We start from the raw sequence: 24991 nt of genomic DNA on the forward strand, positions 1-24991 counted from the left end.
ATGGCCTCCCCCTCACCTCCGATCGCGGGGAAGATTTGCCGACTGCCGCAGGCACGCGGGGGGAGGGGTCCGGTCGGACCCCCCACCCGCGGGCAGGCAAGGACATACCTGTAAGTCCTTTTGCCTGCCCGTGCCATTCTGCCGACGTACATCGTCGTGCGGCGGTCGGCAACTGGTTAAGGAAGTCGACAAATGGGTATATACCCAGTTGCCACTATCCAAGATGGCTGAATGGTATTCCCAAAAGCCAGATGCTCAGAGTAAAAAAACTGCAATAAAATTGAAGATTATGACATCCAGTCACAAATCATTGTTGATGGGTTCCAAGAAAAGGGCTATAGAATTTATGATCTCCAAAGCACAAAAGAAAATATAAGATATTAGGACAGGGAATCTCTCTTTTAAGAATAAACCACGTAAAAAAGATCATGGTGTTGCTTTCTTGACAGGTTTTACAAGACAACACAGACAATTTGATAAAATTAATTAAAGAACACTGGCCATTATTACTACATTACATTATTAGAGTTCTTTGTAGTATCTTACAAACTAGGCAGCAATTCACTTACACTAAACCCCCAACCCTTAGGTTAAAATTGGCACACAATGTGATTAACCCCCCAGGAAAACTCTTACCTTTTTTAGACCGAACAGGTTTTTACAGTTGTGGTAAATGCATGATCTGTCGAACCTCCAGTTCTAGAGTTAAGACTACACATTTTAATTCTTTTTCTCAAGGTAAATCTTATGAGATCAAAAAATGTATTGCATGTGGAACTACTCATGTCGCCTACCTTTTTGTCTTGCCCTTGTGGCCTCCAATACGTAGGTAGAACTACTAGAAGATTGGGCATCAGGTTATGGGAGCATGTGAACAGAATTAGAAAGGGTTTCGAACACCATAGTCTGTCCAACCATTTCAGACTGTCTCACAACAGGGACCCTAGGGGTCTGAAGTTTTGTGGAATTGACAGGGTTGAGGCACATTGGAGGGGATCCAACCTCAAGAAATTAATTTCACAGAACGAGACGAAGTGGATACATAGGTTGGGCACTTTGAGCCCTTATGGGTTAAATATTGAATTAGACCTGAATTGTTTTCTGGTCAATTAGTAAGGCTTATTAATTTTATGCTTATTCTCCCTTTTGTTTTTTCTTCATTATTATTTTCAGATTATTTGTATTTTTATTATTTTATTTTTATATCATTTCTATTTATTTTTTATTTTATTTATTTATCTTGCTTTATTTTCTTTTTCTACTTTTTTTTCTGACCGCCAGTAGTTAAAATATTTGAAGTTCATACAAATAAATTATTTTGTGCATTATTGTCATTTTTTTTTATATTTTTTTGTGTGTGTATATGTATATACACACACACACATATATATATATATATATATATATATATATATATAAATATATATATATATTGTGTGTGTGTATATATATATATATATATATATATATATATATATATACATTTTTAAAGTTTTTTTGTGTTTAAAATTATGGCAATAACAGGAAATGATGTGAGTCAAAGGAGTGGATGTTTAATTACGTCAGATGGTCTTTTCCCAACCTGTTTGGAGACACCCACTCTCCTGCACATATATTCCACTGTGAGAAAACCGGTAGTGATGTCCTTGACGCCCTGGAGGGGGGGTGAAATGCGTTGACGCATTTCCGGTTTTACTTACCAGTGACGCTACTTCCAGTATCCGTGGAACACACACTGCGGTTGCGAATCCGGAACACACTGATGCCTGTTTATTTCAAGCTGTCTCGTGAGTGGCGTTTTGTTAATGCACATTCAGTGCCAGCAGTACTTCACTATATGCCATCTCTCTCTTCTTTTAATAAATATATATCATCTCCCCTGGTCCGCCTGTCAACCATTTGTTGCAGTTCCTTTGACCTTGGATCTACCATCCTGCCTCCACTAAGCGTTTTTTGACCCCTGGACTGCAAAGCTGAGGGTCTACAGGTTCTGGTGAGTGGGGTTACGAGAGGGGATTTCTTGCTCTTCATTGAGTGTGGTCACTGAACATTTCCTATGAAGCCTGCTACTTGAGTTGCCGCTGGAAACACTTGGCACTTTATACATATATATTTTTATTGTATTACCACTGAATATTTGCTTTTTAGCACTTTTATTATGTCGCACTTTTATTATGTCACACTTTTTCCATGAGCGCTGTTAAGGCTTGTATATCTCATTTCAAGGTCTTTGTAACAGCTGCTGTGGTCTTCACTAATTACTATTTTGCACATCATTTATAGTCCTCCTCCATTGGCAGGAGTTCTAGTTTGTTTTTTATAGGTCTCTAGCAATGTGGTCAAATGGGTCTATACACTGCAGCACAATCGGTGAAGGGAACAGGGAAGAGTATTGATGCACGGCAACGTACTAATCTGCACTAGGCATATGGCAGACTTGTGGTATTTTCAAATTGCATGCATGCCAATCAATATTTGGAGGCTTATACTGTATATGCATAATATGTTGAACTGTGACCTTAAATGACCATGTGCTAAAAACACAGCAAGACTACTCAGGTGTTAATTATTGGGTCAGGCTGTATGAATATCTTGGTGGTTTCCAATATTGCATGCTCAACTTTTTAGAAAGGGGATCTAAATATATGAACAGGAAATGAAGAAACATTGGTGGGAAAATGGGAAAGGCATGTTGACCTGCCAAGTATTGTCTCACTCAGTGGTTTACACTTCAATTCAACTCCTTCTATTATCTTTAGGGTCTATAGGCCTCTGTTTAGGCAGATAAACTGGGGTATGAAATCTTTGGTCCAGATAGATCATCTTCAATGAATCTCCAAAGTTTTGGAACTTGTTGGTCTATGGATGTATTATTTATTTTATATATATATATATATATATATATATAATTATTATTATTATTATTATTTTTTTTTTTTTTTCCATGTGCATGTAGTTAGGTCTTCCATTTTTGTTATCCATAGAATGTGGGGGATTCCAGTGTCTGGGAATGTTCTAGTGGCAAAAAATCTTGGGACTGACTTTGTCGTTAAAGGTAGAATACTAAAGTATTGTCAAGCATCTCATTTTAGGGGAGTTGACTTGCATGTGTGAGATGTAGTTTGAAAATGCTGCACTATTTTCTGGGACAAGATTATCGGATATGTAGGTAGGAGCCTGTATTTTGGCAATGCCAACAGATAGCAGAGTGGGTGGGATTAATGTAGCAGATAGTGTGTGGAAACTAAAGTATTAAAAAAAAAACTATAGTTCCATACAAAATGTGTGAATTTACATTGCATTTTCAATTTGCAGAGCATAAGCAGATCAGATACACAGAACAGTAAATGCGAGCAATGGTATGTACAGTGACACAAGAAGATTAGCCTATTTGTGCAACAAGCTATAGGCGTTTTAAGAAAATGGGCACGGACAACTTGGCGGAGGATTTCTTGGCCCAGTAAAGATGGCTTTCAAGACTTTTACTCAGAAGGAAAAGAATCACAGCGCCTCTAAGTGCAGTATTGGTAAACCATTTAATAAGTCAAAAGTAAAACTACTCACAAAGGGAGTATAAACACAAGTATGATAGTAATCCTGCAGCAAAATCCGGAGGTGTTTTTTCTCCTAAACGTGTCTCTGAAGTGCAGGTGGATTCCAGCATTCACAGCCTATGAGAACAGCAGGGAACACAGGGGTGATCGGAGATGACGTCACTTCCGGGTGCAGGGTGAGAGGTGGTGGCTTTGCGTTCGGAGCATGCTTGCTCCTTCCTCAGGCCTGACATGGACGTTTAGAAGAAAAACTACCTCCGGATTTTGCTGCAGGATTGCTATCATGCTTGTTTATGCTCCCTTTGTGAGTAGTTTTACTTTTGACTTATTAAATGGTTTACCAATACTGCACTTAGAGGTGCTGTGTTTCTTTTCCTTTGTTGCATTAGAGAGACTGCTTCTAGCTCTTCACACTGGCTACCCTTAGTGCTGGTACATGGATTCAAAACAATTCCGCTGAAGCTTGGCTTGTATACACACGGTCACACAAAAGTTCTCTGAACTTTCGACCATCAAGAACACGGTGACGTACAACACTACGACGAGCCGAGAAAATGAAATTCACTGCTTCTGAGCATGTGTCAAATTGTTTCCGAGCATGCGTAGGAATTTTGCGTGTCGGAGTTGGTGTAGACGATCGGAATTTCCAATCGACTTTTTCCAACCGAAAAATAGAGAACCTGCTCTCAATCTGCTCGGGAATTCTGCCAGCAAAAGTCCGATGGAGCATACACATGGTCAGAATTTCCGACCAAAAGCTCACATCAGACTTTTGCTGGCGGAATTACCGATCGTGTGTATGGGGCATTAGAGACTGTTGCTATGGACTTTGTCTTTCCTATTGAGACTTTATTAATCACATTTATTTGATCTGTGTACACCTCCAGGGTCTCTCCTCAAACGAGCGCTGAGTTTATTTTTTGTCTCTTAAGATTTGTACTCAAGCCTCTTCAGTTCCCAAGGTAGTGAAGGGGGTTGGGGAGGAATGACAGGGACTTCTCCAATTAAGTCCTACCTCACCACCCGGAACTAATTGGACTATCACGTACCACCTAGAACTAATTGGACTATCACGTACCGTGATAGTCCAATTAGTTCTGGGTGGTGAGGTAGGACTTAATTGGAGAAGTCCCTGTCATTCCTCCCCAACCCCCTTCACTACTATATGATTGAAGGATGATGGTACCCACTAACAGATTATTTCTTTCCTCTATCTTTGTGGCATTTACTCCATAGTTCTTCAGTTCCCAAGCCAAATAGGAGGCATTTGTCCCATTTCTAGATCTGAAGGCTCAAATTGTGCTTATGGGTTTTCTGGTTTCAGTAGGCAGGATACATCCTCATCTTCCTCCTCAGATATACAGTGAGGGGGAAAAAGTATTTGATCCCCTGCTGATTTTGTACATTTTCCCACTGACAAAATTAAACCTAATAAAATAGACTGATCCTTTAACAGTGAGACAGAATAACAAAAATCCAGAAAAACCTTTCAAAAAAGTTGATTTGAATTTTTTTTTTTTTTGGCAGGCGCAGGATTTAATCAGTGCATAAGTAGAGTCCTCGTACAAAAAAGGAAATGTACACAATATGTAAAATGGCAATGTTAAAATGTTGATTAAAAACCAGGAGTAAGACTAATGCAGGATTTCGGAAGCGGAATGAGGATTGGTGGGCTATGATCTGGATGCTGTGATTTGCTGTATAAAAGTATTAAAAAGATTATTTTCCAAGCTGCTCCTTTAAATTATTTTCCAGTTTTACAGCATCTTCAGTAAACTTCCCGATCCGACAGCTTTTCTACAGCCATCTGGTCTTCATTGTGTTGCCAACGGAAATCCTTTTCAGTCAAGTGGATTTTTTTCCAGGTTACAGGCCTGAGCTTCTTTAACAGTGAGTGTTGGAGTGAGCTTGGAGAAGTATTTGCTGAGCTCTCCCAGCAGTTTGGGGGAAATGGTGAGATAATCACATCCAGTAAGTGCTTTAATCTCCCCGGTGTTGCGGAATGAAGAGCCCATCACAATGGTTTTGTACTCAAACTTCTTGTAATAGTTGTAAATCTTGGCAACACTCATCCCACCTGGGTCTTCATTTGGTTCAAAACTCTTCTTGCCTGAGTTGGGTACATGCCAGTCCAATATTCTGCCTACAAATGGAGATATGAGAGTAACACCGGCCTTGGCACAGGCCACAGCCTGAGCAAAAGAGAACAGCAGCGTCATGTTGCAGTGTATTCCATATTTCTCTTCAAGCACCTTGCCAGCTTGAATTCCCTCCCGGGTTGAGGACAACTTGATCAAGATTCTTTCCTTGTCAATACCAGCTTCTTTGTAAAGTGCAATGATGCGCCTGGCACATTCAATCATACCATCTTTGTCAAAGGACAATCTGGCATCTACCTCTGTGGAAACCCGACCAGGAACCACCTTCAGGATTTCTCTTCCAAATGACACAAAGAGTTTGTCCATGACATTGTTGATCCTGTTCAGAACCTCCAAGCTTCTTCCCATACTGGATTGCATCTTCTACCAGATGTTGGTATGCTGGCATTGCAGCTGCTGCCAGGATCAAAGATGGGTTTGTATTTGCATCCTGTGGCTTGTATTCTTCAATGGCATTGAAGTCCCCGGTATCAGCCACCACCACCGTTTACTTCTTCAGCTGCTCTAGTGTGGATTCCTCCATCTTCTGCTTCTTCACTTCACAGTTGGACATCTTCATTTGCATTTTAATGAGTGAAATAAGTATTTGACCCCCTTTGCAAAACATGACTGAGTACTTGGTGGCAAAACCCTTTTTTGCAATCAGAGGTCAGATGTTTCTTGTTCATCTCCGGAGGGATTTTGTCCCACTCCTCTTTGCAGATCCCCTCCAAGTCATTAAGCTTTTGAGGCTGATGTTTGGTAACTCAAACCTTCAGCTCACTCCAAATTTTGGCTAGACTACTCCAGGACCTTTATTATGCTTATTGAGCCACACATTTGCTGCATTGGCCATGTGTTTTGGGTCCTTATGCTGGAATACCCATCCATGACCCATTTTCAATGCCCTGGCTGAGCGAAGGAGGTTCTCACCCTAGATTTGATGGTACATGGCTCCATCCATCGTCCCTTTTTGATGTGGTGAAGTTGCCCTGTCCCCTTAGCATAAAAATGCCCCCCAAGCACAATGGTTTCCACCTTCATGTTTGACTGTAGGGATGGTGTTCTTGGTGTAATAGGCAGCATTCCTCCTCCAAACGCGTTGAGTTGATGCCAAAGAGCTTGATTTTGGTCTCATCTGACCACAACACTTTCACTCAGTTCTCTAAATCAGATGTTCATTAGCAAACTTCAGACAGGCCTTTACATGTGCTTTCTTGAGCAGGGGAACTGTGCGGGCGCTACAGGATTTCAGTCTTCACAGTGTAGTGTTACCAATTTTTTTTTTCTTTTTGGTGAGTGATCCCAGCTGCCTTGATCATTGACAAGATTCTCCCGTTTAGTTCTGGGCTATTTTCATGATCATTGAAACTCCACAAGGTGAGATCTTGCATGGAGCCCCAGACTGAGGGAGATTGACAGTTTTATATTGTTTTTCTTCCATTTGTGAATAATCGCACCATCTGTTGTCACCCTTGCCAAGCTGCTTGGTGATGGTCTTGTAGCCCATTCCAGCCTTGTAGGTCTACAATCTTGTCCCTGACATCCTTGAGCAGCTCTTTGGTCTTGGCCATGGTGGAGAGATTGGAATCTGATTGCTTCCGTGGAGTTGTTTTTGTACAGGTAGCAAGCTGAGATTAGGAGCACTCCTAATCTCAGCTCATTACCTGTATAGAAGACACCAGAGAGCCAGAAATCTTGCAGATGGGGGATCAAATACTTATTTCACTCATTAAAATGCAAATCAATATATAACTTTTTGAAATTTTTTTCTGGCTGTTAGCATAAACCTACCATTTAAAATTAGACTGATAATTTCTTTGTCAGTGGGTAAATGTACAAAATCAGCAGGGAATCAAATACTTTTTTTTTTCCCCTCACTGTATGTCTGTGGTCGATAAAATGGCATTAACTATTTATTGCACTTACCTTTTGGCCTGTTCAAGGTGCTTGCCCTGGTCTTGGCCCTGCCGAATACACCTAGTGGCTTACCTGGATTATCTTCTGCTAAAGGAGGAGTCCCTTCTATCACGATCAGTATATTGCTTGCAGACCGTTCAGACTTTGCAAAACTTTTGCTGGATTCTCAACCTGCAGAAATCTATGGAACAGACCCTGTTTAGAGTACCTGGGTCTGACCCTGGATATAGCCATGTCCATGGTGAAACTTCTGTTTCTCTGCAATTGTTCGCAGGCCGTTCTGTCCCCAGGTTGACCTGCAGTTCATGCCTGCATAAGGGTCTTGGGCCTGATGGTTGCCTCATTTGAGACAACGCTGTAAATGCAGCTTTATTCCACAGTAACACAAGGTTTTGGATGGGATAATCAATGCTACATCAATCACACATTGACTTTGAGCAGCTAACAAGGAGGCCCCAGAAGTTGAACCTCTCAAAAGAAAACTGGGTTAATTCTTATGGGTAGATATTCACATGCAGTCTCTGGCTGTCTGCCACCACCCACATCCAGAAATGGAAAATCCACAGTAGTCAGTGTCTGGATCTGGTGCAAAAGGCTCTCCATCTGCAAGAGTCTCAAGCCCTCTATCGCAGGAGAAGAGTGCCAGAGATTGATCATCTGGTGTCAAGTTGCAGCCATAAAGTGCACAGGTTTGTCACCGGGTCCATAGGTCTTCACAGCAGATGTGCTGGTGACCCAGTGGGATCAGTTCTACCTGATATATGCCCATCTGCCCCTCCAGCCTCCCTCATTTGCTCAAAACTAGGATGGAGGGCATTTCAGTGAATCTCATCCAAACTGGCCTAAGAGGACATGGTATTGGATTTATCAGAATCCTGAAAGACTGTGCCCTTCTGGATTGCCTGGACCTTCTGTCCCAAGGAACTGGCTCAACCTGGCTGTTGAACTCAAGGTCTGAGGGACAGGGGCTTATTAGATTTAGTTATCCCTACTCTCTTGAAAGCTAGGAAAGTCAACTTCTCGGTGTACTACAACATATGAAAGCCTGCTTTGTGTCATGTGGAGGCTAGAAAGTACTCCATGGGAGGCATCCTGTCTAGTCTAGATCATCAACTGCCATTCAGTACCATCAAGGGACAAATCTTGGCTTTAACCATTTTAAAGACCATTTTGGCCTCTCCTAGTTAAAAGAATAATTCCAGGCATTGGTCTGTTGGTACAGTTACATTGGTCCACAAATTGTGACAGATCAGAATCCTTCAATTCCTTTCCAAATGTGAAGGTTCTCTTTTCAGTGCATCACTGTGCTGATTCCCCCTTTGCTGTACACACTCTGCCTCCCTGACACACACTGCTGAATATCCAGAACACTCACCAGATATTTAGTACCGCTCATCTCTAGATCACAAACTGCATTATTAGACCAGGACACTGCTCTGCACTCCTTTTTTCTCCTTTTCCTCCCAGTGATCCTTCCGCCACCATCTATTCAATAATTTTGTGATCTATGGTGATCTTTTAGAAGTGCTTTTAATAATAAATACTACAGTGGTTCAACCCCTTGACGCTGACGTAACACAAATATGCGGCCTCACTGGACTGGGCCCCCTTTTTTATCCCCCTTTGTGCTGGAAGCGTGCTGCACGGGGTGCTACCATCAGAGTGGGGTCTCACCGTGAGCCCCAGGCCTTGTACTAAGGATCAGGACTTGGAACTTGAGATTCTGGGTCCCCCAGATAGCCTCTGCTTGGCTTTGGCTATTTCAGTGATCAGTCCCTGTGAAGCCCACCCCGTGTTTACTTTCTCTGAATGGAGGAGAGAGGGGCATCGTCTCTCTCTCTCCTTGCAGAAAAAAAGTGTGTGTGTGTATATATATATATATACTGTATATATATATATATATAATGTGTGTATATAAATAATCATATATTTTATTTTTTTTAGATACAGATCTAAAAAAAATACCTAGATCAAGGTTGGTTCTAGGCCTGTGACAGGCTTAGTGTTTGGGTCATGGTCAGTATTTTTTTTTTTTAATTAGTGTCAGTGTGTTTTAGGTAAGATAAATGCACACTTGTTCTTGGGCTGTACTACGGGTACAAACAACAACCAACATACACATATGTGGTATTAATGTTGCGATCGTCAGGAGTAGGAGAATTTTAATTTGGGTTGTTCCTTGATGGAACATTATGAAAGTACCAAGAAATATACAGCTTCATTTCTGGAGATATCCTTTAACCGCTACACATCCGCGCTATGGCCGAATGACGGCCACAGCGCGGACCTGAATTCCCGGGAGGCTGTCATATGACGGCCTCCCCTGTGCACGCTCCCAGCACGCGCCCTATAGGGTGCGGCCGAGCGCGCTGTGATCACCGAGTCACTGAGACTTGGCTGATCACCAATCCAAGTAAGGGGCCCGCCCCGGCCCCTTACCATGTGATCAGCTGTCAGCCAATGACAGCTGATCACATGATGTAAACAAAAGATTGGTAACAGCTGACAGCGTGAGTAGAAAAAAAAGCCGATCACCGGCTCGGATGTAAGGGACATCGGTCCCCAAGTGGAAGAGGCACATCTGCCTCATCAGTGCCACCAAATAGTGCCACCTAACAGTGCCCACAGTGCTACCTAACAGTGCCCACAGTGCCACCTAACAGTGCCCACAAGTGCCACCTATCAATGCCCACAAGTGCCACCTATCAATGCCCACCTGTAGTGGCAATCAGTGCCACCTGGCAGTGCTGCCCATCACTGCCACCCATCAGTGCCCATCACTGCCGCCTATCAGTGCCCATCACTGCCGCCTCATCAGCGTACATCAATGAAGGAGAACAATGACCCGTTTTAAATTTTTTATAACAAAATATAAAAAAATAAAAAAATTTTTTTTTTAAAAATTCAGATTTTTACATTTTTTTAACAAAAAGTAAAAACTGCAGAGGTGATCAAATACCACCAAAAGAAAGCTCTATTTGTGGTGAAAAAATGATAAAAATTTCATTTGGGTACAGTGTTGTATGACCGCGCAATTGTCATTCAAAGTGCGTCAGCGCTGAAAGCTGAAAATTGGTCTGGATAAGAGGGGGGTTTAAGTGCCCTGTAAGCAAGTGGTTAAAATTTATAACCAAACGAGAGCCCAAATTGTCCTGAAAAAAACAAGATATAATCCACCTGGATGCACAAAGTAGTTGTGGTGATATGTATGGTTTTTACGAACACCATTGCAAAGTTGTGCATTTAGATTTGTTCTACCCTTAGGCGCAAAGGAGTTAAAAAGCACTTGTTTGATGCTAATAAGTACAGCTAGCATATAATGTTTTGGTGTATTCATAGATGGAAGGACATTTAGGTTTGCCTGTCCTTGTGCTTTTTCTTCATCTGTTCAACTGATTTATCTTGTTTGGAATAATTTTTTTCCCCAATATAGAGTTTAGCCCATAGCGGAGAAAGCATGTGCCAAGGTTAGTACACATGGGCATTGCAAAAACAAATGTGAAGATTATCATGTGCCTAAAACTTGTGCAAAGCATTAATCTGCTTTCATGAAGCCCCTTTAAGCACCATTCACTTCCAGTCTTGGAGTTTTATTACTAATAACATTTACCATATTTTCTAAATGCCTGCTCAATATGAAAGTTATTAATACTAGCATTTAGAAGCTAAGAAACCTCTGAGGTGCACTTAAAGCTTGCTTATTAAACAAAATGAATAGTGCTGTAGAATAACCAATTCGGAAAACCATATACAGTAAGTATGAGGTATAAAACATAACTAGTGGTTAAATGTCCTTAAAGTGGTTCTAAAAGCAGAAGGTTTTTATCTTTATGCATTAAGATAAAAAAAAAACCTTCAATGTGCATCAGCCCCCCTAATACTTACCTGAGCCCCATCTCAATCTGGCAATGATGCAGGAGAGCCTCGGCTGTCCGGTACTCACCATCCTGGTTAGCTGAGACTAAGCAGTGAGCGCCATTGGCTCCCACTGCTGTCCATCTCATTGACTCACTGACTGATTGAGAGGGGCGGGTTGAGCCGCGGCTCCATATTTGAATGGACATACAGAGCAGCAGCTTGGCTCGGGTTCCCCAATAGCAAGCTGCTTGCTTTGGGGGCAGGAGGGTGAGGCCAGGAGCGCGGGTGAGGGACCAGGGAAGACGAGGATCTGGGCTGCTCTTTGCAAAACCACTGCCCAGAACAGGCAAGTATAACATTTTTGGTATTTTTAAACAAAACAACAAAAGACTTTAATATCACTTTAAGCAGTCCCATAAGGTCACTTTCAAACTGTGAAACTCTAAAACTAACTTAAGCCGTGTACACACACGATCAGAAAAAACTTGGATGGTTTTTCCGACGGAATTCCGCTCAAGCTTGCCTTGCATACACACGGTCTCTGAACTTTCAACCGTCAAGAATGCAGTGACGCACAACACTACGACGAGACGAGAAAATTAAGTTCAATGCTTCGAATTGTTTCTGAGCATGCGTGATTTTTTGCGTGTCTGAATTGCATACAGACGAACGCATTTTCAGATAGGAACTTTTTCCGACCGAAAAATAGAGAACCTGCTCTCAATCTTTTGCTGGCTGGAATTCTGCCAGCAAAAGTCCGATGGAGCATACACACGGTCGGAATTTCTGACCAAAAGCTCACATCCGACTTTTGCTGGCAGAATTTCTGATCGTGTGTATGGGGCATGAGAAACAATAAATCACCATGTGCATCCACCCTTTATTGGAAAGCAGCTTACTGTAATCACTTGACCTCCATATACAATATCTCACAAAAGTGAGTACACCTCTCACATTTTTGTAAATGTTTTATTATATCTTTTATGTGACAACACTGAAGAAATGACACTTTGCTACAATGTAAAGCAGTGAGTGTACAGCTTGTATAACAGTGTAAATTTGCTGTCCCCTCAAAATAACTCAACACGCAGCCATTAATGTCTAAACCTCTGACAACAAAAGTGAATACACCCCTAACTGAAAATGTCCAAATTGGGTGCAATTAACCATTTTCCCTCTCTGGTGTCATATGATTCATTAGTGTTACAAGGTCTCAGGTGTGAATGGGGAGCAGGTGTGTTAAATTTGTTGTTATCGCTCTCACTCTCTAATACTGGTCACTGGAAGTTCAACATGGCACCTCATGGCAAAGAACTCTCCGAGGATCTGAAAAAAAGAATTGTTGCTCTACATAAAGATGGCCTAGGCCAGTGATGGCAAACCTTGGCACCCAATATGTTTTGTCACTATATTTCCCATGATGCTCAACTACACTGCAGAGTGCTTGAGCATCATGGGTAATGTAGTTCCAAAACATCTGGGGTGCCAAGGTTCAGTACATTGCCAAGACCCTGAAACTGAGCTGCAGCACGGTGGCCAAGACCATACAGCAGTTTAACAGGACAGGTTCCACTCAGAACAGGCCTTGCCATGGTCGGCCAAAGAAGTTGAGTGCACGTGCTCAGCGTCATATCCAGAGGTTGTCTTTGGGAAATAGATATATGAGTGCTGCCAGCATTGATGCAGAGGTTGAAGGGGTAGGGGGTCAGCCTGTCAGTGTTCAGACCATAAACCGCACACTGCATCAAATTGGTCTGCATGGCTGTCATCCCAGAAGGAAGCCTCTTCTAAAGATGATGCACAAGAAAGCCTGCAGACAGTTTGCTGAAGACAAGCACACTAAAGACATGGATTACTGGAACCATGCCCTGTGGTCTGATGAGACCAAGATGGTGTCAAGCGTGTGTGGCGGCAACCAGGTGAGGAGTACAAAGATAAGTGTGTCTTGCCTACAGTCAAGCATGGTGGTGGGAGTGTCATAGTCATTGAGGGAACCACGAATGCCAATATGTACTCTGACATACTGAAGCAGGGCATGATCCCCTCCCTTCGGAGACTGTGCCGCAGGGCAGTATTCCAACATGAGAACGACCCCAAACACACTTCTAAGACGACCACTGCCTTGCTAAAGAAGCTGAGGGTAAAGGTGTTGGACTGGTCAAGCATGTCTCCAGACCTAAACCATATTAAGCATCCGTGGGGCATCCTCAAATGGAAGGTGGAGGAGTGCAAGGTCTCTAACATCCACTAGCGCCGTGATGTCGTCATGGAGGAGTGGAAGAGGACTCCATTGGCAACCTGTGAAGCTCTGGTGAACTCCATGTCCAAGAGGGTTAAGGCAGTGCTGGAAAATAATGGTGACCACACAAAATATTGACACTTTGGGCCCAATTTGGACATTTTCACTTAGGGGTGTACTCACTTTTGTTGCCAGCGGTTTAGACATTAATGGCTGTGTGTTGAGTTATTTTGAGGGGACAGCAAATTTACACTGTTATACAAGCTGTAGAATCACTAATTTAAATTGTAGCAAAGTGTAATTTCTTCAGTGTTTTCACATGAAAAGATATAATATAATATCTACAAAAATGTGAGGGGTGTACTCACTTTTGTGAGATACTGTATCTAGTAGGTCAAAGAACAATTTGGTATTCCCCCAGTCAGACCAGAAAATTGACTCCTCCATGATAGTCACAGGAATCTTAAAAGTCAGCATGGCTGCAACCAAACCCAAGTGAAAACAGAAACAAAAAGTGCTTCAAATAGTAAAATATTGCACAATGTATTTTAAACCATAGAACAGATATAGAAGCACAGACATGTACTTATGCTGCATAGACATGATCGGAATTTCCGTCAGAAAAAACTTGGATGTTTTTTCCAACGGAATTCAGCTCAATCTTGCCTTGCATACACACGGTCACACAAACGTACTCTAAACTTTTGTGTGACCGCGTCAAGAACGCGGTGACATACAACACTACGACGGGCCGAGAAAATGAAGTTCAATGCTTCCGAGCATGCGTCGTTTTTTGCGTGTCCGAATTGCATACAGACTATAGAATTTCGGGTAGGAACTTTTCCCGACCGAAAAATAGAGAACATGCTCCCAATCTTTTGCTGGCTGGAATTCCGGCAGCAAAAGACCGATGGAGCATACACACGGTTGCATTTTCCAACAAAAAGCTCTCATTGGAGTTTGGCTGGCGGCATTTCCGATCGCGTGTACGCAGCATTAGTGTCACCAAGCACTATGAAAATGGCATAATGGTAATCCCTAAAGCTGGAAGCATGCAGAGCCTCCCTGGTATCATTAGATGATGTTTAGACCGACAAATAGTGGCGTGATGATTTGGTTAAAAGATGCGGTCTTACATGTTTCATCATCAAGGCAACGTCATTAGAAGCATGCAGGTATTGACATGCATTATGCTATTCTACTAATCAAATGGCAATGTAGGATGCTTCCCTTCTGCATTTCAGTGAGGCCTGCAAAAACAAAGGTCCAGTCTCTGCTATGTAGGTAGGAAACCTTTTCCACTTGGCAGTATGGTTCTGTGTCAGCATGGTAATGTGGGAGGCTTCCCTTCTGTATTTCAGAGATGGACCACAAAAACAAAGGTTCCATCTCTGCTGTGCAGATAGTAAACAAGCATCTACAGATAAGCCCATTACAAGTGAATTGCGTCAAAGAATAGCACTCCAGCTCGGTTTTGCACTGGACAAATCATTCACAATGGCTTTTATTTCGTAATGCAGGTACCTTTCTTTCTTTTTTTTTCCAACTATTCGAGGTGGAGAATGAACCACCTGTCAGCCTGCTCCTGGCATGCACAGATGTGAATATCTTTAGCAGAGCGCAGCCTCTTTTGACCATTTTCATACCCAGTTATTTACAAATATAGGGCTATACCTTTAGGGCTCATTTACAACTGCATACCTGTCTGACGTGCAATCCACGGTGGATCATTTTTCAAAGAGCACTGCAGGCACGGCTATCAGGCATTCAAAAAGTGATACTTCTGCTTCCTTAATGCCTTCTTTTTTTTTGACATCCAAATGGGTGGCGCGGCTCCATTTACTTGGCATGGGAGCCGCAAAGCATCGTGGCAGTGACACGTGTACAACCACTGTGTAGACTAAGCTTTACATTGTTCAGACTTCACATGCACCTTTTTGTTAGTAAATTAATGGATCTCTTGTTAAGAATTCCAAATTACAGGTTATTAGTGGTGTACCCCAAGGTTCAGTCTTGAGACAATTACTTTTGAACCTATTTGAAATGGTACCTTTAATCCCAAATGCTATATCATTTATAGTGTTTTCAGATGACACCAAGCTATGCAGTGGAATAACGTCCTTACAGGATGTCTCCAACTTACAAGCAGATCGTAGCCTCCCTGGCGGTTTTCCCGAGTGTGGCTCGGGGTTAAAATTCAGTACCATTAGCGGTAACCCCGAGCCACACTCGGGATCGCATTGCAGGATCCTGGGGCGGCGTTACTTACCTTGTCCCCGGGATCCTGCGATGTCACCCGCAGTGTCCGAGGGCTCCGTCCTCCTCCGAAGCCTCTCTGTGCCAGGCTCCGTTCCCTGCGAGCGGCGCGACGCACGGGGGCGGAGCCTGGCGGCAAATTCAAAAAAATGTCAAAAGCATAACACATACAGTACTGTAATCTTACAGATTACAGTACTGTATGAAATGATTTCACATCCCTTTTGTCCCCAGTGCTTTGTCCCATGCCCTGCATGCAGTTTTACATGATATACACTGTTCTTTCTGCCTGGAAACTGGAGATTGTCCATAGCAACCAAAAAGTGCCCCTTTACATCAAAAGTGGCTTTAGACCAGCTAGAAAACAGCGATAGTAAATTAGAACACTTGCAGAATTGAGCGATAGTGAATCGTGGGGAAATTTATTTTTTTACTATTTTTTTTTTTTTTTTTTTAATTATTTATTTTTATTTATTATATTATAATTTATGTTTTTGTGTTTCAAACTTTATCATACCCGGGATATCTACTAGACTCTTGTTTGGACAGATTTAAGTGTGTTATTGTTAAGATTTACAGACCTACAATATAAAACGCCAAATTTCCATGCAAAATAATGGTACCGCTTTCAGCACCTAAAATCCGAAAGAATCATACCGCCAGGGAGGTTAATGCACTGTTAATTTGGGCAACTGTGTGGCAAATGATAAGGGTAAAGTTATGCACTCGGGGCTAAAAAAAATGCATGTATCATACAAGTACGTTTTAGGACAGGCGTCACTAAATGGTGGACTGCAGTCCAGACACGGACTGAGTGACAATCCTATCTGGCCCGCGGTCACACCACTTAGCAGCTTGGGTGGACTCCTTTTCTGCATGTACTTGCCTGCCTGACTGCCTGCCACCATCACTGCTACTGCTGTTAAGCTCACAGCAGGGAAGAGGAGGGAGGCACAGCAGGTCTGCACTGAAGGCGAGACCTGCCCAATGTTTAAAATTAACAAGCAGTTGGGTTGCTAGGACACTCACTTGAATTAAAAAAGCTCAGGTAACATGCCACAAGCTTGTGCTTTTGTGTCACTTCCGGTTTTCGCCTATTGCTCCAATCTCTGCGCCTATCGTGACATCACGTGACTTCATCGGGGTATCCCCCCGATGAAGTCACGTGATGTCACGATAGGCGTCAGGATTGGCGCAATAGGCAAGTGTTACCTGAGCTTTTTTAATTCAACTCTATTTTTACTAAATTCAAGTATTAAGCGGTATTATGCTATTTGGGATCTTTCTTTCACTTTTACCACCCCGATTAGATCCAGTTTATGCTGTAACCTTACAGCAGTAAGGTGATGGGCTAGCGCACACTAAGGTGCCACCACAGTGGAGTGGCCAGGCATCGGCCAGTTTTGTTTCACGGTGAAGGGATTATCACATATTCATCAGTTTTGGACTGTTTTACTTTATTTTTCACAGGAGCTGAAACAGTATTCTATACATTTTTTGGGACTGGTTTACACCTTGGTTATTCGCATTTAAACTCGGGTGGCTCACTGGATGTTTTGTTTGATTTTTATCCAATGCTTTGCAATATGACCATGTGCTAAGTTTTGTTTTTTCTCTGCTATGCAGTGTAAAAGATAAAATATAAAACAATAAGTGACCCAAAACATCCCTAACATGACAGAGACAAGCCTCCATCCCTAGAGAGCACATACAAATAAATAAAAAGAAATGGATGCGGGACTTTAAATGAGGTATGTCTCTGAACATGATTGGTACAAAAGACAATAGTGAGTAAAAATCTAATACATAATTATAATAATAAACAGTGCATAATAAAACATGAAAAATACAGAATATAATAAGATAATTTCATACTAATACAAGCTATAAACCTGGCACCCTTGAATATGGACTCAGCGCGTTTCATGGCATTTAAAGCCAATCATCAGGAGTAGGATGCTATAAAAATGAATGAAATTAAGAAAAAATGAGTAAATGGACCTACAAATAGTATATTAAATACATAAGGCTCTACAGTAAGGAAGTAAGATAGTAATGGTACTTAACCTATAAAATATCTCATGAATGTAAGCCTGCAGTAGCTATGTAGAGCTGGACATAACCAGGAACAATTGATCTCCTTCGGGGTTGAGGCGGGAGAACCCAGACCAGAGCGCCAACGTCATGCATCGACGCGGAATGGCAAGGAGCTCCATAGTGGCTGCAGCGTGAGCGGTACAGTGAGAGGATTACACTGGTCTGGGTTCTCCCGCCTCAACCCCGGAGGAGATCAATTGTTCCTGGTTATGTTCAGCTCTACATAGCTACTGCAGGCTTACATTCATGAGATATTTTATATGTTAAGTACCATTACTATCTTACTTCCTTACTGTAGAGCCTTATGTATTTAATATACTATTTGTAGGTCCATTTACTCATTTTTTCTTCATTTCATTCATTTTTATAGCATTCTACTCCTGATGATTGGCTTTAAACGCCATGAAACGCGTTAAGTCCATACTCAAGGGTGCCAGGTTTATAGCTTGTATTAGTATGAAATTATCTTATTATATTCTGTATTTTACATGTTTTATTATGCACTGTTTATTATTATAATTATGTATTAGATTTTTACTCACTATTGTCTTTTGTACCAATCATGTTCCTCTAGGTATATACATTAAATATGTGACTATTGTGCATTGAATATGTTTATACCGTGCCTTTATTGTACACACAAAATATTTATTTGATTTATCCATTTTAGTGACTAACCATTGGGGACTGGTTACAAATAATAGTGGTTACTATTATATCTAAGTTATAATATCCTTTACTTACAGAGACATACCTCATTTAAAGTTCCGCATCCATTTCTTTTTATTTATTTGTATCTGCTATGCAGTGTGTCACACGGCATCATTTGCACCTTGCACTTTAGCACCAACTTACTTGTGTATGTTTCATGTATCATATGTCAGCTTGCAAGATTTACAGTTAGGTCTTTTGGATTTGCACTTTATTATAGACCTTGTTCATTATTTTTGAGATTCACTCTGTTATTGTTTGCATTTACACTTTATTCAAGTTCACTTTAAGCACTTATTTTAGAGTTTGCAGCACGATAATTGATAACTGGATAGTAACATTTATAGGTAATGACACCATAGATTGTTTATCCAGGGAATATCCAATTGCCTTCTGAGAGATCAGGAAGCAACATATTTTTCCCCCACTGAAACAAATTGGATAATGCTTTGTTGTTTTTTTTTTTTTGTCTTCTGGATTAACTGTGGGTATAAAATTCTGTATATGGAGGTTTTTTTATTTATGCATTCTATTTTTTTTCTACTGGTTGAACTAAATAGACTTATGACTTATGTAACATATTTACAAACTAAGATTACTGAGAAACCCATTCACATTTTAGTAATCGGCCATGATTGATGATGATGCATGGCATTAAGGCAAACTTATTTATTTCTTAATCGTACATCACGGGACACAGAGCCATAGTAATTGGGTTATAGGCCACCTTCAGGTGATGGACACTGGCACACCCTAAGACAGGAAGTCCACTCCCTATATAACCCCTCCCACTACTGGGAGTACCTCAGTTTTTTCGCCAGTGTCTAAGGTGTTGGTCACAAGTAAAGATGTGCTGTGCTGAGCTCCACTGGAGCAATCCTTCCTGGGGCTAGCTGTGTAGCCGGATCCATTCAAAGTGTCTTTCCAGGCCGAATTGAATGGTACCTGGGCCTCGTGGTGAAAGAAACGAGGTTTAGCCTGTAACGCTTCTCCTTTTAGAGAGCTGGACCCCGGGATCCAGTACTTTTGTTTTTTTCAGCCATAAGGTTGTTCTGGCGGAGTCTTTTACGGGTCCAGGAGTGTGGATCCCCCAATACAAAGGGGCCCCAGTTCCTGAAGGTTTTTAAACGGAGCCCACCATGAGAGGTGAAGATTGGGTCTGTTGGTTTTACCACAGAAAATCCTGCAGCGGGAAAGGTAAGTGGTGATTTCTAAGGATTTTTTAAAGTTTCTTATGAATTGTCTCCTTTAAAAAAGTAAATGTGTTCATGCCTAAAAGTCACCACTGGGGGCTGTATAGAGCACATACCTTTTCATGCTTTCCTCAAAGATCACGCTCTCTCAGCAGAAGCTGCAGATTCCCTCCGGCAAGCAGCTCAGGCCTCCGGTAAGACTGAGGGGGGATTTTCTTACAAAAAAATACACCCCCAATCTGGACAAAGCTCCCCCACATTGATAGGGGGAGGCCAGAACGATCGGCAATGCTGCTCCTCTTTTACCGCCCCTGCATGGCCGTTTGATTACTGGGTCTCCTCCTCGCCTCCCCCCCCCACACGCCGATCCTGTCGGATTGGAGGCCCGTGCGGGAAAACGCTCTTTTGAAAAGAAGGGGCGCAACATGACGGAGGGGCGGGGCTTAGTGCGGCGTTGGCGTGTGGCAATGTCCAGCGTCGGAGTATGCTCAATTTTTTGCTGGCTGCAGCTGTCGGAGGGACACGAAAAAAAAAAGGGGCATGTAAAAGCTTGGTGACACAGGCATTCCCTTGGCACACTTACTAAAAGCACCAGGCTGAGCGTTAAATAGCAGTTGCTGGACTATTTGCTCAAGCAGTGGATGCGATTTCTTCTGGTAGTACCTCTGAATTTGTGCATCGGGCTATGGTCAGAAGGGGGAGTAGAAACACCCCAAAAAAGGGCTCAAGAGGGACTCCTTCAAGCTCAAAAAAGCCTAAAATCATCTCTAAAATGGCATCCTCCCCTGAGAGATCTGAAGTGGCTGGTCAGAGTGAGCCATCAGGGACATCAGATGTTGCAACTGTTTCCAACACTGCACCCCCTGTCTATGTTACTGAAGAAGTTTTTTCCTCAACCATATTAGGATTGGAGCAGAGGATAACGGCTTTAATCGCATCCCAGAGTGGAACTAAGCGCGATAGGTCCCCTTCCGGTACCCAGGACCCTGAAACTGAGGAACCGGGGGCGGGAGATGATGAATTTTTCTCAGGGGACCGGGAAGAGGCTGATGACTCCTCTTCTGAGGGGTCAAATGCGGTAGGATCAGGTTCACAATCTGAAAGATTGATGGTACAATCTCTTTCTGAAATGGTCCGCTCCACATTTATGCTACCCTTAACTGAGTCGGTTGACAAGCCTACTTCTTCTTTGGGTTCGCTAAAGCCTCCCCAAGCTGTGGATGCCTTTCCTATCCATTCATTGCTGGAAAAGCTTATGTATTCTGAGTGGGATCACCCAGATAAGCATTTTTTTCCTCCTAAAAAGTTTTCAACACTTTATCCTATGGAGGAAAAGTTTAATAAAAAATGGGAGATACCAGCAATTGACGCTGCTATATACTCTGTGAATAAAAGTTTGACTTGTCCGGTAGACAATGCTCAAATGCTTAGGGATCCAACAGTTAAAAAGGTGGAATTCCTATTAAAAAACACTTTTTCTCTGGCAGGTTCTGTAACTCAGCCTGCGTTGGCAGAAATTGGTGTATGTCAATCCTTGAGAGACCAGTTTAAACAGGTACTCAAGATTATTCCTGATCAGCAGGCCCAAGACTTGGCTGAGCTACCAGGGGCGTTATGTTTTGCAATAGACGCTATGAGAGATTCTATTCTCCAGGCCTCATGCCTTACGCTTGGGCTGGTGCATATGCGTAGAATTCTATGGTTGAAAAATTGGTCAGCCGAAGCGCCCTGCAAAAAGCTCCTGGCTAGTTTTCCTTTTCGAGGTGAACAGCTGTTTGGGAATGATCTGGATAAGTACATCCAAAGAATTTCTAATGGGAAAAGTACCCTTTTGCCAGTTAGCAAAAGAAGTAAGCGTATTTCATTTAAACAAGCCTCTTCTCCAGTGCCAGGAGCATCAGCCTCCAGGCAGTCTCAACGGCCTCCACCGTAAACCTCAGGGTCAACCCCAGGGACAAAAGAAGTCCTGGGGAAGGAAACCTACAAAACAAAATACTAAAGCCTCCTTATGAAGGGGCTCCCCCACTCTCTCAAGTGGGGGGAAGACTTCTGCAGTTCTCAAGGATCTGGCAGGAAGAGTATCAAGACAAATGGGTGGCTTCCTCAATAACTCTAGGGTACAAACTAGAGTTCCGAGAGTCTCCATTTCCTCGTTTTCTCAGATCAAACGTTCCCAGGGATCCAGAGAAAATAAAGTCTCTCTTTCAAGCATTGGACCGTCTTTTGTCTCAAAAGGTGATATCGGTGGTCCCCATGGAAGAGCAGGGGTTGGGGTTTTATTCAAACCTTTCCACGGTACCAAAACCAAATGGAAATGTCAGACCCATTCTAGATCTCACAGATCTAAACCGTTTTTTGAACATCCGCTCTGTTCGCATGGAGATAATCCGATTAGTAGTCTCCATCCTACAAGGTGGAGAGCTTCTGGCGTCAATCGACATCAAGAATGCATACCTCCATGTACCATTTTTCCCCCGCTCACCAGAAATATCTACATTTCGAGATAGAAAATCTTCATTTTCAGTTTGTAGCTCTGCCTTTCGGACTAGCTACTCGAGTATTTACAAAGGTTCTGGCCCCTCCTCTAGCCAGATTAAGGGCTCAAGGTATAACGATTTTAGCGTACCTAGATGATCTGCTCTTGATAGACCAGTCGGTAGCCCGCTTGGACCAGAGTATGGTCAACACAGTCAACTACCTGGAATACATAGGTTGGATTCTCAACCGAGAGAAATCTTCCTTAAACCATCAAGGAGATTGGAATACTTGGGTCTGATGGTAGATACAGCCCAGAAGAGGGTATTCTTACCCCAGGCGAAGATCAATGCCATAAGGGAGATGATTCAGGTAGTCAAGGCAAAGAAGAATCCATCTATTCGACTTTGCATGAGGTTGTTGGGAAAGATGGTGGCTGTTCGTTATGCTCAGTTTCATTCGAGACTGCTGCAAAACAGTATCCTATCGGCTTGGAGCAAGAAGGTCCAAGCTCTAGATTTCCCAATGTGTTTGTCTCCAAAGGTGCGCCAGAGCCTCAGTTGGTTGATGACCAAGAATCTGCAGAAAGGAAAATCCTCCCTACCAGTTACCTGGAAGGTGGTAACAACAGATGCCAGCCTTTCGGGTTGGGGAGCAGTCCTGGAAGAGGCGACTGTCCAAGGGAAATAGTCCAGGTCAGAAATGAAGGTGATTGTCTGCGCTATTCAATAAAAAAGAGCAGCCAGCAAAATTTGTTGATAACCAAACGTAAAAGTCCAAACAGTCTATGAAAGCGGCACTGAAATTATGTTTTATATTGTGAGTTCCATACAAAGGGAGAAATGTTCCAATCACCAATTCAAGTGCATAGATGTGAAAGCACTCAACACCACGTGGTAAAATAATCTGCTTACCAGAGGACAAAGAAAGTTAGGCGTGTAATTAAACCCACGGCTCATCCAGCCAGTCAGCCTCCACCATGCATCTTCAAGGCTTGGAAAGGCAGTATGCAGATAACAATCACACCCAATAAAACTTCTCCAGGGATTCACATAAAAAAAAATACGCAGGGTCTCAGCAAATCGATCAGCAGTGCTCGATGAAGAAAACATAAGCAAACAATAGTGAAGCCCGTAATAGCAGATAAAAAGATTTATTGTAGTAACTTACATTTAAAATTCAGGAATGCATGCATCAAGGAAAACGATAATCTGCAGCGTTCAGCGTGCTGGTGTCAACCTGCCTGACATGTTTCATTGCAAACGGATGTCTTCAGAGGCGTGGCTATACAGACACCAACACGCCATATATATATACATACAGGAAGACAATTAAGTCTAATTAGGGTAAAAGATACTCCCCCAACACAACAGCTGAATGTGATGTGTCATTATACATATGAAAGGCCTGGTGCTAACAAACATCATGCCCCCAGTTTATTGGTCATCCAGTGATAGGTGGCATGGGGGGGATACCACCCACGTCATTCAGTGATAACAGGTACCTCAAGCCACAAGCGGTGTCACAGCGCATGCGCACCTTCCATTGGAGTTACGGTGCATGCACACCTACAGGGGTCCTGCTATTGGTTCACGGAGACCGCAACGGTCCTCGTGAACAGCTCCAGAGCGTCATCACGTCTGGCCAGTGGAGTGCAGCGCTGGAACGCAATCGGATACTGTATCCGTGCTCCAGCGATGCAGCCAGGAAGTCACTCAGTGTGAGGCAGCGGAACATAGAATAAAGTAAAAAACAAGCATTCAGAAATAAAATTCAGTACTGGATGAATACTAAACATAACATTAAAAGCCAGATATTGCTAAAAAGGGACGTTATGGAGGAAAACATTCACAAGCAAAAACATATAATACAAAATGCAATGTAAAATATATGATGAATATTAAAATAGACATAAACATTACTTGATAAATATATACCTGAGACAAAGTATAACTAAACAAAAGCAGCAGCTCGGATAAAGGTCCAAGGTGGTGAGGTAGGTATAACGGAAAAGAATGGGGCTCAAATGCGGATGGGTGTGAAATTAACTGTTGTTAATAAAACTATTAACATCCCACTCCACATTCAACCCAAAGGGGCTGTGTGACGGCAGGGCCCGTGGAACTCAGAATACATCTTATGTCTAAGTCACCCTGTGCTATCCTGGCACAGGGTGAGTGAGAAAATATATCTTGGACTACTTAAAATGTGACAGTAATATTTGTCCACAATATCTCCCAGGATGTATGTAGAGACTATTATTGGTTTGGTTGATTCTGAACTCAACCTGTTAATTGAGTGAGCTGATCACATTAGCCTCCAGGACTGGCTAGGAGCCGAACTGTTGATGAATAAGCTGAGGAGGGGGGAGATTGTTGTTTGTATTGTTAATTGTAATTGGCTTCAGCTATTGTGTTTATACTACTGTGTGAAGCTCGGTGCCCACATGTCATCTGGTCTGGGTAAATTTTTTAGTTAATTAGCTCATGTTAATTATGTTAATTAGGTTACAGTTGTATTGTTAGAGGAGGTTCCAACGGCATATAAAGT

The 24991-nt window shown here is 42.4% G+C and overlaps 1 pseudogene; it reads right to left on the reverse strand.

Annotated features, from left to right (window-relative positions):
* Nucleotides 1–5258: 5258 nt before the first annotated feature.
* On the reverse strand, nt 5259–6266 carry LOC141144782 (transaldolase pseudogene; annotated as a pseudogene).
* Between the last annotated feature and the right edge of the window lie 18725 nt (nt 6267–24991).

Source organism: Aquarana catesbeiana, linkage group LG01, assembly GCF_042186555.1.
Source record: "Aquarana catesbeiana isolate 2022-GZ linkage group LG01, ASM4218655v1, whole genome shotgun sequence".
In the NCBI taxonomy this organism is placed as follows: domain Eukaryota; kingdom Metazoa; phylum Chordata; class Amphibia; order Anura; family Ranidae; genus Aquarana; species Aquarana catesbeiana.